This window comes from Rhinolophus hipposideros (genome assembly GCF_964194185.1).
Source record: "Rhinolophus hipposideros genome assembly, chromosome: X".
Lineage (NCBI taxonomy): Eukaryota > Metazoa > Chordata > Mammalia > Chiroptera > Rhinolophidae > Rhinolophus > Rhinolophus hipposideros.
Window position 1 is genome coordinate 25,549,464 of NC_138046.1, and position 15,497 is coordinate 25,564,960.

A 15,497-nucleotide genomic window follows, 5' to 3' on the forward strand; every position below is an offset into this window, starting at 1 on the left:
GCCTTAGGCACTGAGACTAGCGCCCCCTCCTGACACTCCCAGAGCTCGCCCTGCCCCCACCTGCCCAGTGCTAGAAGTGGTAGAGTAGCAATCTCAGATCAAAAGAACTAAATATTTGCTGTTCTGAGAACTGTGTACCGCAAACACATATTCACACACCAACTAATTACAACAAAGGGGAGGGAGCTGTGGAAGCGGGACCGGCTGTGGAGGTGGTCGCCGCCATGGCTCTGGGCCACCTCACACAACTGACCCCACCCCTTGGCCCCACCTATCTGGGCTGATCTCTGCAGGTGTAAACAGAACTGCTGAAACATATGGGCTCTGAATCTGGTGCAGAAATAGCTTTGGAACCTCAAAAGCTCTCCACATCCCACAGGACATGGCAACCTATGACCCAGGCGAACTGTTAACAGATGAGAAGCCCATCTCCCAGGGAATTCCCCCATTGTGTGAGAAGATGGAATAGTGCAGAGAAAACATAGCACTACTGTGTGAGAGAGGAAAAAAAAGCTGCAGTCTAAGAGAAAATAAAACATTCTACAAACAAGTATTGGAAAACAAAAGAAAGACCTCTTCCCATCAACCTGTTGCAGAAGCCACTCCTGTAGATGTCTAGGAAGAGAAATAATAAATCAGTAATTGCCATGAATAACCAAGGCAACAAGACAGCTCAGAAAAAAAGGGGAAAGTCTCCAGAAAAGGAACTTCAAGATATGGAAATATGTGACTTAAATGACAGAGAATTCAAGATTGCAGTTCTGAAAATACTGAATGAGATGAAAGAAAACACAGAAAGGCAATTTAATGAACTCAGAAATGCAATGAAAGAACAACATGAACATTTTATGAAAGAGATTGAAATTTTAAAAAAGAACCCAATGGAATTTCTGGAGATTAAGAACTCAATAGAAGAAATTAAGAATGAAATAACCAGCTTAGGTAGTAGAGTTGACCACATGGAAGAAAGAATCAGTGGCATCGAAGATAGAAACCTGGCAATTACACAGATGGAAGAAGAAAGAGACTTGAGACTTAAAATAAATGAAAGAACTCCACAAGAACTTTCTGACTCCATAAGAAAGAGCAATATAAGAATAACGGGCATACCAGAAGGAGAAGAAAGAGAGAAGGGAACAGAGAATATACTCAAAGAAATTGTTAATGAGAATTTCCCAAATTTGTGGACAGAACTGGATCCTCGAATCCAAGAAGCAAATAGAACACCTAATTACCTCAATCCCAGCAGGCCTTCTCCAAGGCATATTGTATTGAAGATGTCTAAAATTAACACCAAAGAAAGAATCCTTAAGGCAGCCAGGGAAAAGAAGACGGTAACCTACAAAGGAAAGTCCATTAGATTATCATCGGATTTTTCAGCAGAAACTCTACAAGCCTGGAGGGAGTGGAACCAAATATTCAAACTATTGAAAGAGAGAAATTATGAGCCAAGATAATATATCCAGCAAAGATATTCTTTAGATATGAAAGAGGAATAAAGAACTTTTCAGACATACAGAAGCTGAGGAACTTTCTAATACACGACCTATACCACAAGAAATACTAAAGGACGCTATTCAACCACCATCAACAGGGACAATCTGTGCCAACATGAAAAGGGGGAGTGTAAATGTTTGAACCGGAATATGGGAATGGAGAAAGTAAGCGTGCTGAAGAAAATGAAATACTCTAAATATCAAACTTTCTTTTACATAAACTTAAGGGTAAGCACTCAAAAAAAATCCAGAATTGAAATATATACTGTAATAAAAGAAGAAACAGAGAGAAACATCATAGAATACCACCACACAGAAATAATGGACAACAACAGAAAGGCAAAGAAACAATGGAGACACAGCCTTACCAGAAAACTGAAAATAGAATGACAGGAAATTCTCACGTATCAATAATTACCCTAAATGTAAATGGACTGAACTCACCAATAAAAAGACACTGTGTAGCAGATTGGATCAAAAAAATGAAACCTAACCATATGCAGTCTCCAAAAGACACATCTCAGCTGAAAAGACAAGCACAGACTCAAAGTGAAAGGATGGAAATTGACACTCCAAGCAAATGGTACCCAGAGAAAATCAGGTGTAGCCATAATGATATAAAAAGAAACAGACTTCAGGGTGAAAAAGATAACAAGAGACAAAGATGGACATTTCATAAAAGTAAAGGGGACTATACAACAAGAAGACACAACAGTCATCAATATTTATGCCCCCAATCAGGCAGCACCAAAATATATCAAGAAACTACTAACAGAACTAAAGGGAAAATTGACCCAAACACAATTGTACTAGGGGACTTAAATACATCACTGACAGCTATGGATAGATCATCCAAACAGAAAATAAATAACGAAATAGCAGCCCTAAATGACACATTAGATGAAATGAACATAATTGACATATATAGAGCAATTCATCCTAAAACATCAGACTATAGATTCTTTTGTTAAGGCTGAACTAAGAAGAACTGGAAAATCTAAACAGACCGATCACCAGTAATGAAATTGAATCAGTCATCCGAACCTTCCCAAAAGCAAAAGTCCGGGACAACATGGCTTCACTAAACAGGATCTAATACCAATCCGGCTCAAACTCTTCCAAAAAACTGAAGAAGAGACAGTACTCCCTAACTCATTTTAAGAGGCCAACATTACCCTGATACCAAAACCTGGTAAGGACAACACAAATAAAGAAAACTAGAAACCAGTATCTCTGATGAATACAGATGCAAAAATCCTAAACAAAATTCTAGCAAATCAAATACAACAATGCATTTAAAAGATTATTCATCACGACCAAGTGGGGTTCATACCCGGGGCACAAGGATGGTTCAACATCCCCAAATCCATCAATTTGATACATCACATAAACAACACAAAGGACAGAAATCATATGATTCTATCAATTGATGCAGAAAAAGCATTTGACAAGAATACAACACCCATTTATGATTAAAACACTTAATTAAAAAGGTATAGAAGGAAAATACCTTAACATAATAAAGGCCATATATGACAAGCCCTCAGCTAATCTCATAATTAATGGTGAAAAACTGAAGCCTTTCCCTCTACGTTCAGGAACACGACAGGGCTGTCCCCTACCACCTCTGCTTTTCAACATAGTGTTGGAAGTCCTTGCCAGAACAATTAGGCAAGAGAAAGAAATAAAAGGCATCATCCAAATTGGGAATGAAGTTGAATTATCACTCTTTGCAGATGACATGACGCTATATATATAAAACCAAAAGACTCCACCAAAAAGTCTCAGCAGGCAACAGAGCCCGCTGGGGCAAACCCCACTCCATAAGAGTAGGTCACCTGCTCATCGGTCCGTAAGTTATGAGAGTGGCCAAAACCCACAGCCAGTCAGCCTGAGGGTCAATCCCACCCACTGGCATGCCAACAGCAGTCAAGGTCCATAATAGGAGGGCACATACAACCCACACAAGAGACACTAATGGAGTACATAGTGCAGGTGAAAAGGGAGACTGCGCCATTGGGCCACACAGAGCACCTACAACATAAGGCCACTTGACCAAGACTGGGGGATGTAGCAGATCTACTTAACACATAGAAACAAATAGAGAGAGGCAGTCAAAATGAAGAAATAAAGAAATGTGTCCAAAATGAAAGGACTGGAGAAAAATAAAGAAAAATAACTAAATAAAATGGAGGCAGGCAACCTACGAGAGATAGAGTTCAATACAATTATAAGGATGCTCAAGGGGCTTAGTGAGAACTTCAACAAAGAGATTGCAAGCATTAAAAAAAGACATAGAAACCATAAAAAAGAACATGTCACAAGTGAAGAATACAATAACTGAAATGAAGAACACTATGAAGGAACCACCAGGAGACTAGATGAAGCAGAAGATCGAATCAGCGATTTGGAAGATAAGGTAGAAGAAAACACCCAATCAGAAGAGCAAAAAGGAAAAAGAATCATATATGGCCTTCATTATGTTAAGGTACTTTCCTTCTATCCGTATTTCATTAAGTGTTTTAATCATCAATGGATGTTGTATCTTGTGAAATGCTCTTTCTGCATCAATTGATATAATCATATGATTTTTGTCCTTTATTTTGTTTATGTGATGTATCACAGTGATGGATTTGTGAATGTTGAAACATCCCTGTGCCCTGAGTATGAACCCCACTTGGTAGTGGTTAATAATCTTTTTAATGCATTGTTGTATTTGATTTGCTAGAATTTAGTTTAGGATTTTTGCATCAGTATTCATCAGAGATATTGGTCTGTAGTTTCCTTTTTATGTGTTGTCCTTACCAGTTTTCAGGGTAATGTTGGCCTCATAAAATTAGTTAGGGAGTACTGTCTCTTCTTCAATTTTTTGGAAGGATTTGAGCAGGATTGGTATGATATCCTCTTTGAAATTTTGGTAGAATTCACTAGGGAAGCCATCTGGTCCTGGGCTTTTGCTTTTGTGAAGGTTTTGGATGACTGAATCAATTTCGTTAGGGTGATCGGTCCGTTTAGATTTTCCATTTCTTCATGGTTCAGCCTTCGTAGGCTATATGTTTCTAAGAACTTGCCCATTTTTTCTAGGTTATTGAATTTGGTGGCATATAGTCCTTCACAGTATTCTTGCATGACCCTTTGTATTTCTGTGGTGTCCGTGATAACTTCCTCTTTTTCATTTCTCATTTTGTTAATTAGTGTCATCTCTCTTTTTATCTTAGTGAGTCTAGCCAAGGGTTTGTCGATTTTGTTAATTTTTTCAAACAACCAGCTCTTTGTCACATTATTTTTTTCTATTGTCTTTTTGTTCTCTATTTCATTTAGTTCTTCTCTGATTTTCATTATTTCCTTTCTTCTGCTGACCTTGGGTTTCACTTGTTCTTCTTTTTCTAGTTCTTTAAGTTATAACATGAGGTTATTTATTTGGGATATTTCTTGTTTCTTGTGATAGACCTGTAATGATATAAATTTCCCTCTTAAAACTGCTTTCGCTGCATCCCAAAAGATTTGGTAGGATGTATTTTCATTGTCATTTGTTTCTATGTATCTTTTAATCTCTCCTCTAATTTTTTCATTGACCCAGTCGTTCTTTAAAAGTATGTTTTTTAATCTCCATGTATTTGTGTTTTTTCCTGCTTTCTTTTGCAGTTGATATCCAATTTCAAAGCTTTGTGATCAGAGAATATGCTTGGTATGATTTCAATCTTCTTAAATTTGCTGAGGCTGATTGTATGTCCCAATATATGGTCTATCCTTGAGAATGTTCCATGTACACTCGAAAAGAACGCATAGTCTGATGTTTTAGGATGAAGTGCTCTATATATGTCAATTATGTCCATTTCATCTAATGTGTCACTTAGGGCTACTATTTCGTTATTTATTTTCTGTTTGGATGATCTATCCATAGCTGTCAATGATGTATTTAAGTCCCCTAGTGTTTTGATCAATTTCTCCCTTTAGTTCTATTAGTAGTTGCTTGGTATATTTTGTTGCTCCCTGATTGGGGGCATGAATATTGATGACTGTTTTGTCTTCTTGTTGTATAGTCCCCTTTACCTTTATGAAATGTCCATCTTTGTCTCTTGCTATCTTTTTCACCCTGAAGTCTGTTTCATCTGATATCATTATGGCTACACATAATTTTCTCTGGGTACTATTTGCTTGGAGTGTCAATTTCCACCCTTTCACTTTGAGAGTATGCTTTTCTTTGTAGCTGAGATGTGTCTCTTGGAGACAGCATAGGTTGGGTTTAGTTTTTTGATACAATCTGCTACTCTGTGCCTTTTTATTGGTGAGTTCAGTCCATTTACATTTAGGGTGATTATTGATACATGATGATTTCCTGTCATTCTATCTTTAGTTTTCTGTGAGGCTGTGTCTCCATTGTTTCTTTACCTATTTCTTATTGTCTGTTACTTCTGTGTAGTGGTCTTCTATGATGTTTCCCTCTGTTTCTTCTTTTATTACAGTACATATTTCAGTTCTAGATTTTTTTTTGATTGGTTACCCTTAAGTTTATGTAATAGAAAGTTTGATATTTAGAATATTCCATTTTCTTCAGCACGTTTTCTTCTCCATTTCCATATTCCGGTTCAGGCCTTTACTCTCAACCTTTTCATGTTTTGGGTGCCACAAATTGTCCCTGTTTATGGTGGTCAAATAGCCTCCTTTAGTATTTCTTGTAGTGCAGGTTGTGTATTAGCAAGTTCCCTCAGCTTCTGTATGTCTGGAAAGGTCTTTATTCCTCCTTCATATCTAAAGGAGATCTTTGCTGGATATATTATTCTTGGCTCATAATTTCTCTCTTCCAATAGTTTGAATATTTGGTTTCACTCCCTCCTGGCTTGTAGAGTTTCTGCTGAAAAATCTGCTGATGAGCTAATGGGCTTTCCTTTGTAGGTTACTGTCTTCTTTTCCCTGGCTGCCTTGAGGATTCTTTCTTTGTCGTTGATTTTAGACAGCTTCAATACAATGTGCCTTGGAGAAGGCCTATTGGGATTGAGGTAATTAGGTGGTCTATTTGCTTGTTGGATTCGAGAATCCATTTCTGTCCACAAGTTTGGGAAGTTCTCATCAACAATTTGTTTGTTATATTCTCTGTTCCCTTCTCTCTTTCTTCTCCTACTGGTATTCCCATTATTCTTATATTGCTCTTTCTGATGGAGTCAGAAAGTTCTTGTAGAGTTCTTTCATTTCTTTTAAGTCTCAAGTCTCTTTTTCTTCAATCTGTGTCATTTACAGGTTTCGATCTTTGATGTCACTGATTCTTTCTTCCATCTGGTCAACTTTACTACCTAAACTGTTTATTTCATTCTTAATTTCTTCTATTGAGTTCTTAATCTCCAGAAATTCCATTTGGTTCTTTTTTAAATTTTCAATCTCTTTCATAAAATCTCATGTTGTTCTTTGATTGGGTTTCTCAGTTCATTAGATTGCCTTTCTGTGTTTTCTTGCATTTCGTTGAGTTTTTTTAGAACTGCAATCTTGAATTCTCTGTCATTTAAGTCACATATTTCCATATCTTTAAGTTCCTTTTCTGGAGACTTTTCACTTTCTTTCTGAGTGTCTTGTTGCCCTGGTTATTCATTGCAATTACTGATTTATTATTTCTCTTCCTAGACATCTACAAGAGTGGCTTATGCAACAGGTTGATAGGAAGAGGTCTTTCTTTTGTTTTCCAGTACTTGTTGGTAGAATGTTTTGTTTTCTCTGCGACTGCAGCCTTTTTTTCCCTCTCTCACACAGTAGTGCTATGTTTTCTCTGCACTATTCCAGCTTCTCACACAACGGGGGAATTCCCGGGGAGATGAGCTTCTCCTCTGTTTACAGTTCACCTGGGTCATAGGCGCCACATCTCTTTAGGTGAATTCAATTGTGGGCCTCTTCGTCTCCCTGTCTGTTGTGCAGGGAGTCCTTTGTGGAGTTATTGTTGTTGGATTTGTTGTAAATTCCAGGAGAGCTTTATATAGGCTCACCTCACGTTGCCATTTTGATGACGTCTCAAAAGGGGTCTTTAAAGATTTCATTTTTGCAAGATAAATTAGAATGAAAGGTGAGATGGTAGACCAATTTTGGGGACACAGAATAATCCAGGTTCTGTATTAGACAATGAGGGTCAATAAGAGCCACGCTGAAACGTCTGAAAATTTGTCTTTCAAAGGAAATTTCAACTAATTCTATGTGGCTCCAGAGAGTAACTAGAAAGAACTAAAACTTTCCTGAATGTAACATTTCTGTATGTTAATGAGCTGTGTTATGAAATATAAGCAAACTGAGTATCTGCAAGTTTGAGTGGCTACAGGCTGCAGGGGTATTAATGGCAGAGGGAGAGGAACAAAGAAAAATATTTTTTGCCTTTACTTTGGCTGCTCCTAGATATTTCTCGCATTTCTCACTGAGATCCTCATTATGTTCCAATTTCTCCTTTGGAAGCCAAGCCCCTAGATAACCCAGCCTCATATAGTCCAGTTAATCTAGAGTTTAGTCTCTGTTCAACAATTGTTACTCTTTTGTGTTTGAGATGAACTCAAAAAACAGTATTTTACTCCATCAAAGATATAGGAACCTTGGTACACCCAAGAAAGAGCTCAAGGTGGGCTCTAGACAGTTGATTTAATCTGTTCCAAAATAGTCACGGGAATGTAAAGTACAGCATAGGGAATGTAGTCAACAATGTTTCAACAACTATGTATATAGTGCCAGGTGAGTACTAATCGGCGGGTCACTGCATAAATTATATAAATGCCTAACCACTATGCTGTACACCTGAAACCTATATAAAATAATATTGAATGCCAACTGTAATTGAACAATAAAAAATATAAAATAATAAGGGTAGAGACTATAGCAGGCCTGATTTAGACTCCTGGAGTGTAACTAACATGTGGTTTTATATTGGTTCAATACAGAGGGAGCTTTTCTTCTACATTCCCCATCTTGCATTCAGATAGAACTATGATTCCTCAAGTCTAGCTTAGGCTACTGCAAAGTTTTCAGGGGCAAACATGGGGAACTAGTTCCTTTTTTCAAATAGTGCCAAGTTTCTAAAGTTACAATTATCTTTTTCCCTGAAAGCATGGGAAGAAATTTCTCAACTCCCACATTTGCACTTTTAAAACTAACTATTCAAAAGTGAGGGTGCCCTAACTTCTACCTACCAAAATTTTCCAGAGTCCAGGATATGTGTCCTGCCTCATCCCAGCCCTGTTGAAAAATTTTAGATGACATTTTTTAACTTAACTTCAAGACAGTTATGCAATGGTGAAAGCATTAAATCTTCCCCAACATAAACATCCTTTCTCCCTCAGGAAGTATTATGGGTTCTTTCAAAAATACTGACACCATGGGTGTTCTCAGGTAACTGCTTTTGAGTTGTATTTGCTTTCCTTCTCCAGATCTTTTCACAATCTTTTAAGTAAGGTTGGGGCTGCCCTGAGGTTGTACTTTATGTTTGAGTTCTTCAGGAAATAATTACTGGACCCTCGAATAATAAAAGAATGTGGGTCATTATCAATATTCCCTAGGTGATAATACCCCATTATTTCATGCAAGAGGCATGCCTTTCAACTTCCCTGAAAAGTGGTACATATGTTGTTTTATTTCTACAAACTAAATCCTTTGAAAATGCACCAGAGAATGAATCTTAATAATAGAAAGACTTGGTGTGTATTTGTTTTATAAATCTAGTTTTTCTACCTATCATGACAGCCTCAAGCAGACTACAATTCAATTGTAATTATGCCAGCTACACCACTCAGGGACAAGTCAAAAGCCAAGTTCCTCAGGTCTGTCCTGGTACCCTGCCAGTACAACTGGCTCAAAAGCATTTTTATTGTTGGACCAACTAGATACTTATGTGACTACAAACCTAGCCTTAAGTATCACTTAGTTTCAAGTCTTTGATTTTTTTTTTATTTCTTGGCTATCTCTTACACATCAACAATACATAGATGGAGAAAAAAATGTTCTGTCTTCATGACACTACAACCCTAATTTGACCAATATAACTTTCAATCACTTACAACTATTTGAAGCAAATTGATTGAATTGGTCAGTTTGGTCAGTGATCTTTTTGTTCTCCTCACTCCATTTTTCCCACCTCTACAAGGGCCTCCTTAGAAATCTTACATTTCCTAAATATAAGGTAGAAACTACCTGTTAAACAAAAATAACAAAAAAAATAGTAACAGGAGAATTGGTAGGCTTTGGAAGGGTGATGGAGGTTCCATAATAGTGAATTACACTAAAAATTTATCTGAACTCAGACAAGGCCTAAAAAAAATTCAGAAACCTCTGCATTCATTCATTCATCCATTTACTTCACCTAGTCACTGCTCTCATCTTGTGCACTTTGATGGCTTGAGAGAAAGAAGTTGTAGGAGGAAATACACCCCCTGTTAGTTACTGCAATAGTATCTGGATCTGTGCAGGGGAGGACAAAATTAGAGAAAAAAACCTTGAAAATATGTGAACAAAGGCATTTCAAATTCTGATTAGATACAAGTCTCTTACTTAGGGACTTAGTCCATATTCAGGATACTCAATCTGTGACCTTTTTTATGGGCTCAGTATATTGCCAGTTTCTAGGAGATCATCAGTCCAGACTGATTGTATATCAAATGATCCTATAATCATTTCTCCCAGAAAGCCAACTCTGGAGAAGAGAATGGACAAAGAATTCTATAGTCATGACTGCTAATAGGCCTATCTAATTTTCCACAAGTACAAAATACTCTTCTTCAGCATAACACCTCTAGTCTATCTTATCTCTCTGATTGGCAAAGTCCTCCTCATCCTCCTCATCTGGCTTAACCAACAGTACCATCTTATGTATCTTTTCTTCACTAATCTCTCCTTTCTGGACATTTGCTACTGCAATAGCCCTAGCCCACGCATACTGGCCAATTGCCTGATTACTACCTTAATTCTATTTCTGGCCCACTACTTTCCCCAGATTGAAAAAAAACAAAAACAAACAAACAAACAAACAAACAAACAAAAAACGTCCCCTGGCATTATGGAATGCTTCCGCCTGACTGTCATGGGCTAAATCTGGGCTATAGCCACTGTACCAACATGTTACTTATGTAGAGAAGGTCTGCCTGGGTCTGGTAGCAAAGGACTAAATGACAAAAACACTTTCACTGGAATCCGTATGTCCACCATGTCATCACTCTACTGTTTCTCCAATGTCTTCAACCATCTCACTTGTAAGGTCCAGACTGCTAAATCTGACATTTTCTACCAACCTCAGTAAACTGTTCCTGATGGGCAGCAGTACCATGAGCCTGCTTTGGCTCTTTAGTTTCATCCTCACCTTTAATGGACCCTCCTGACTACCTCCTTGCCCTCCACTATTCACATTACCATCACAAAGTCTTTTCCATCTATGATTTCTGTTTGGATCTCGTGGTCATCTTCTATGGCATCGCCATCTCTATGTATCTGAAACCTCATTCACAGGTGTCCCAGGATGAAAATAAGTTCATTGTTATCTTCTATGGCATTATCACACCCATGCTCCACACCTTCATCTATAGCCTGCAGCATGGATGTGAATAATGTCTTCACAAATTAGATAGGCTCATAGACCAAAACTTACTGCATGAGGCTAATGTATACCTGGGGAACCAAGTATCAGATAACTTACTTCTATACAAACAGATACCTACAACCCCTAAACAATTTGCCAAATACTATGAGGACTCCAGACATGGTCCTAGCTCTTAATGGAGTTGTAGTCTAGTTGGGGCAGGGAGGAAAGGTAAGTGTACCAGTAAGAACAATATAAGAACAAAAATATAAGCAGGACATAGTGAGTGCTACAAAAGGTAGAAGTTAAGACCATGACATCCTGAAGAGGATAAAGAAGAGTTCACTTCACATTGCTTAAGTAGGCTTATTTTAAGCTTCATGATGGAGTTGGCAACACCTGATCTGCCATTTTAAGTATGAGGAGAGTTTGGTTGCAGGAAGATAAAGCAATAGGAATAAAGCAATCATTCCAGATATAGGTACCAGAAGAAGAAAAAAAGCCTGGAATGGCAAAGAGAATGAGACAGGAAGGGGAGAGACATCCTATGACTGGAAGGGAAGCAACTTAAGGATGAGTAAGAAAAGAGGATGTAGAATTTAGCATTATCACAGCCAGGAATTGTCATTTTGGAAACTCTGTAGTCAGGCTTTCTGTATTTAGATTTTGGTTCTGAGACAAAGCTTAACCAAGTTGTGTGATATCCCTGAGCCTCAATTCACTAACCATAAAATGGGGGAAATAGAAGGGAACTGTGGAAGAAGGACTGGCTGTGGTGGTGGTTACCGCCATGGCTCTGGGCCACCTCTCTCAACTCACCCCGCCCCTAGTCCCACATATCTGGGCAGATCCCTGCAGGAGTAAACAAAACTGTTTAAACATACAGGCTCTAAATCTCCTACAGGAAGAGCTTTGGAACATCAAAAGCTCTCCACATAACCACAAGGACACTGCATCCTGTGACCCAGGCAAACTATTAACAGAGTAGAAGCCCATCTCCAAGGGGATAACCCCATTGTGTGAGAAGGTGGAATAGTACAGAGAAAACAAAGCACTACAGTATGAGAGGGGAAAAAAGGCTACAGTCGGAGAGAAAAAAATTCTACCCACAAGAACTGGAAAACAAAAGAACTCTTCCTATCAACCTGTTGCAGAAGTCACTCCTGTAGATGTCTAGGAAGAGAAATAATAAATCAGTAATTGCAATGAATAACCAAGGCAACAAGACAGCTCAGAAAGAAAGTGAAAAGTCTCCAGAAAAGGAAATTCAAGATATGGAAATATGTGAAGTAAATGACAGAGAATTCAAGATTGCAGTTCTAAAAAAACTCAACGAGATGCATGAAAACACAGAAAGGCAGTTTAATGACTCAGAAACATAATCAAAGAAGAACATGAGCATTTTAAGAAAGAGATTGAAAATCTCAAAAAAGAACTAAATAGAATTTCTGGAGATGAAGAACTCAATAGAAGAAATCAAGAGTGAAACAGCCAGCTTAGGTAGGAGAGTTGACCAGATGGAGGAAAGAATCAGTGTCATCGAAGATAGAAACCTGGAAATGACATGGATGGAAGAAGAAAGAGACTTAAGACTTAAAAAAAATGAAAGATCTCTAGAAGAACTTTCTGACTCCATCAGAGAGAGCAATGTAAGAATAATGGACATACCAGAAGGAGAAGAAAGAGAGAAGGGAACAGAGAATATACTCAAACAAACTGTTGATGAGAACTTCCCAAACTTGTGGACAGAACTGGATCCTCGAATCCAACAAGCAAATAGACCACCTAATTACCTCAATCCCAATAGGCCTTCTGCAAGGTACATTGTATTGAAGCCGTCTAAAATCAACGACAAAGAAAGAATCCTTAAAGCCAGGGAAAAGAGGATGGTAACCTACAAAGAAAAGCCCATTAGATTGTCAACAGATTTTTCAGCAGAAACTCTACAAGCCAGGAGGGAATGGAACCAAATATTCAAACTATTGAAAGACAGAAATTATGAGCCAAGAATAACATATCCAGTAAAGATATCCTTTACATACGAAGGAGGAATAAAGATATTTCCAGACGTACAGAAGCTGAGGGAATTTCCTAATACACGACCCGCACTACAAGATATACTAAAGGAGGCTATTCGACCACCATCAACAGGGACAATTTGTGGCAACATAAAAAAAAGCAGAGTAAAGGCCTGAACCAGAATATGGGAATGGAGAAAGTAAGCGTGCTGAAGAAAATGGAATACTCCAAATATCAAACATTCTTTTACATAAACTTAAGGGTTACCACACACACAAAAATCCAGAACTAAAATACATACTGTAATAAAAGAAGAAACAGAGGAAAACATCATAGAATACCACCACACAGAAATAATAGAAAACAAAAAAAGGCAAAGAAACAATGGAGACATAGCCTTACCAGAAAACTAAAGATAGAATGACAGGAAATCCTCACGTATCAATAATCACCCTAAATGTAAATGCACTGAACTCACCAATAAAAAGGCACAGAGTAGCAGATTGATTCAAAAAACTAAACCTAACCATATGCTGTCTCCAAGAGATACACCTCAGCTACAAGGTCAAGCATACACTCAAAGTGAAAGGGTGGAAATTGACACTCCAAGGAAATGGGACCCAGAGAACATCAGCTGTAGCCATCATGATATCAGATGAAACAGACTTCAGGGTGAAAAAGATAACAAGAGACAAAGATGGACATTTCATACTGGTAAAGGGGACTATACAACAAGAAGACATAACAGTCATCAATATTTATGCCCCCAATCAGGGAGCACCAAAATATACCAAGCAACTACTAACAGAACTAAAGGGAGAAATGGACCAAAACACAATTATACTAGGGGACTTAAATACATCATTGACAGCTATGAATAGATCATCCAAACAGAAAATAAATAACGAAATTGCAGCCCTAAATGACACATTAGATGAAATGGACATCATTGACATATATAGAGCACTTCATCCTAAAACATCGGACTATACATTCTTTTTGAGTGTACATGGAACATTCTCAAGGATAGACCATATATTGGGACATAAAAGCATCCTCAGCAAATTTAAGAAGACTGAAATCATACCAAGCATATTCTCTGATAACAAGGCTTTGAAATTGGATATCAACTGCAAAAAGAAAGCAGGAAAAAAACACAAATATATGGAGATTAAACAACATACTATTAAAGAACGCCTGATTGATTCAGTCATCCAAAACCATCCCAAAAGCAAAAGTCCGGGACCAGATGGCTTCACTAGTGAATTCTATCAAACCTTCAAACAGGATCTAATACCAATCCTGCTGAAACTCTTCCAAAAATTGCTCTCTAACTCATTTTATGAGGCCAAAATTACCCTGATACCAAAACCTGGTAAGGACAACACACAAAAAAGAAAACTACAGACCAATAACTCTGATGAATACTGATGCAAAAATCCTAAAGAAAATTCTAGCAAAAATAATACAACAATGCATTAAAAAGATTATTCACCACGACCAAGTGGGGTTCATCCCCGGGGCACAAGGATGGTTCAACAACCGCAAATCCATCAATGTGATACATCACATAAAATAAAGGATGAATTCATATGATTATATCAATTGATGCAGAAAAAGCATTTGACAAGATACAACATCTATTTGTGATTAAAACAATTAATAAAATAGGTATAGAAGGAAAATACCTTAATATAATAAAGGCCATCTATGAAAAGCCCTCAACTAATCTCATAATTAGTGGTGAAAAACTGAAGCCCTTTGCTCTACGTTCAGGAACATGACAGGGCTGTCCCCTATCACCTCTGCTTTTCAACATAGTGTTGGAAGTCCTTGCCAGAGCCATCAGGCAAGAGAAAGAAATAAAAGGCATCCAAATTGGGAATGAAGAAGTTAAAATATCACTCTTTGCAGATGACATGATGCTATATATAGAAAACCCCAAAGACTCCACCAAAAAGGTGTTAGAAACAATCAACGAATAGAGTAAAGTTGCTGGCTACAAAATCAACGGACAAAAGTCCATTGCATTCCTATATACTAACAATGAAATCTCAGAAAAAGAAATACAAAAAACAATTCCTTTTGCAATTGCAGCAAAAAGTATAAAATACCGAGGAATAAACTTAACCAACGATGTGAAGGATTTATATGCTGAAAACTATAAGACATTTTTTTTTAATTAATTAATTTATTTATTAGTTTCAGGTGTACAAAACAAGGTAATACTTAGACGTTCATCATTTATATCCCTCATACTGTGAACCCCCCTCCCCCCATCCACTATCCCTCCGACCTCACACTGAACCATCACATTATATATATAAAATTATAGTTGGCATTCATTAATGTTTAGCTTCTGATGTACAATGCCATGATCAGGTATCCACAGTATCCCTGAGGTGGTCTCCCAAATAGGACGCATGTCCATCGGATACCCAACAAAATCTTTA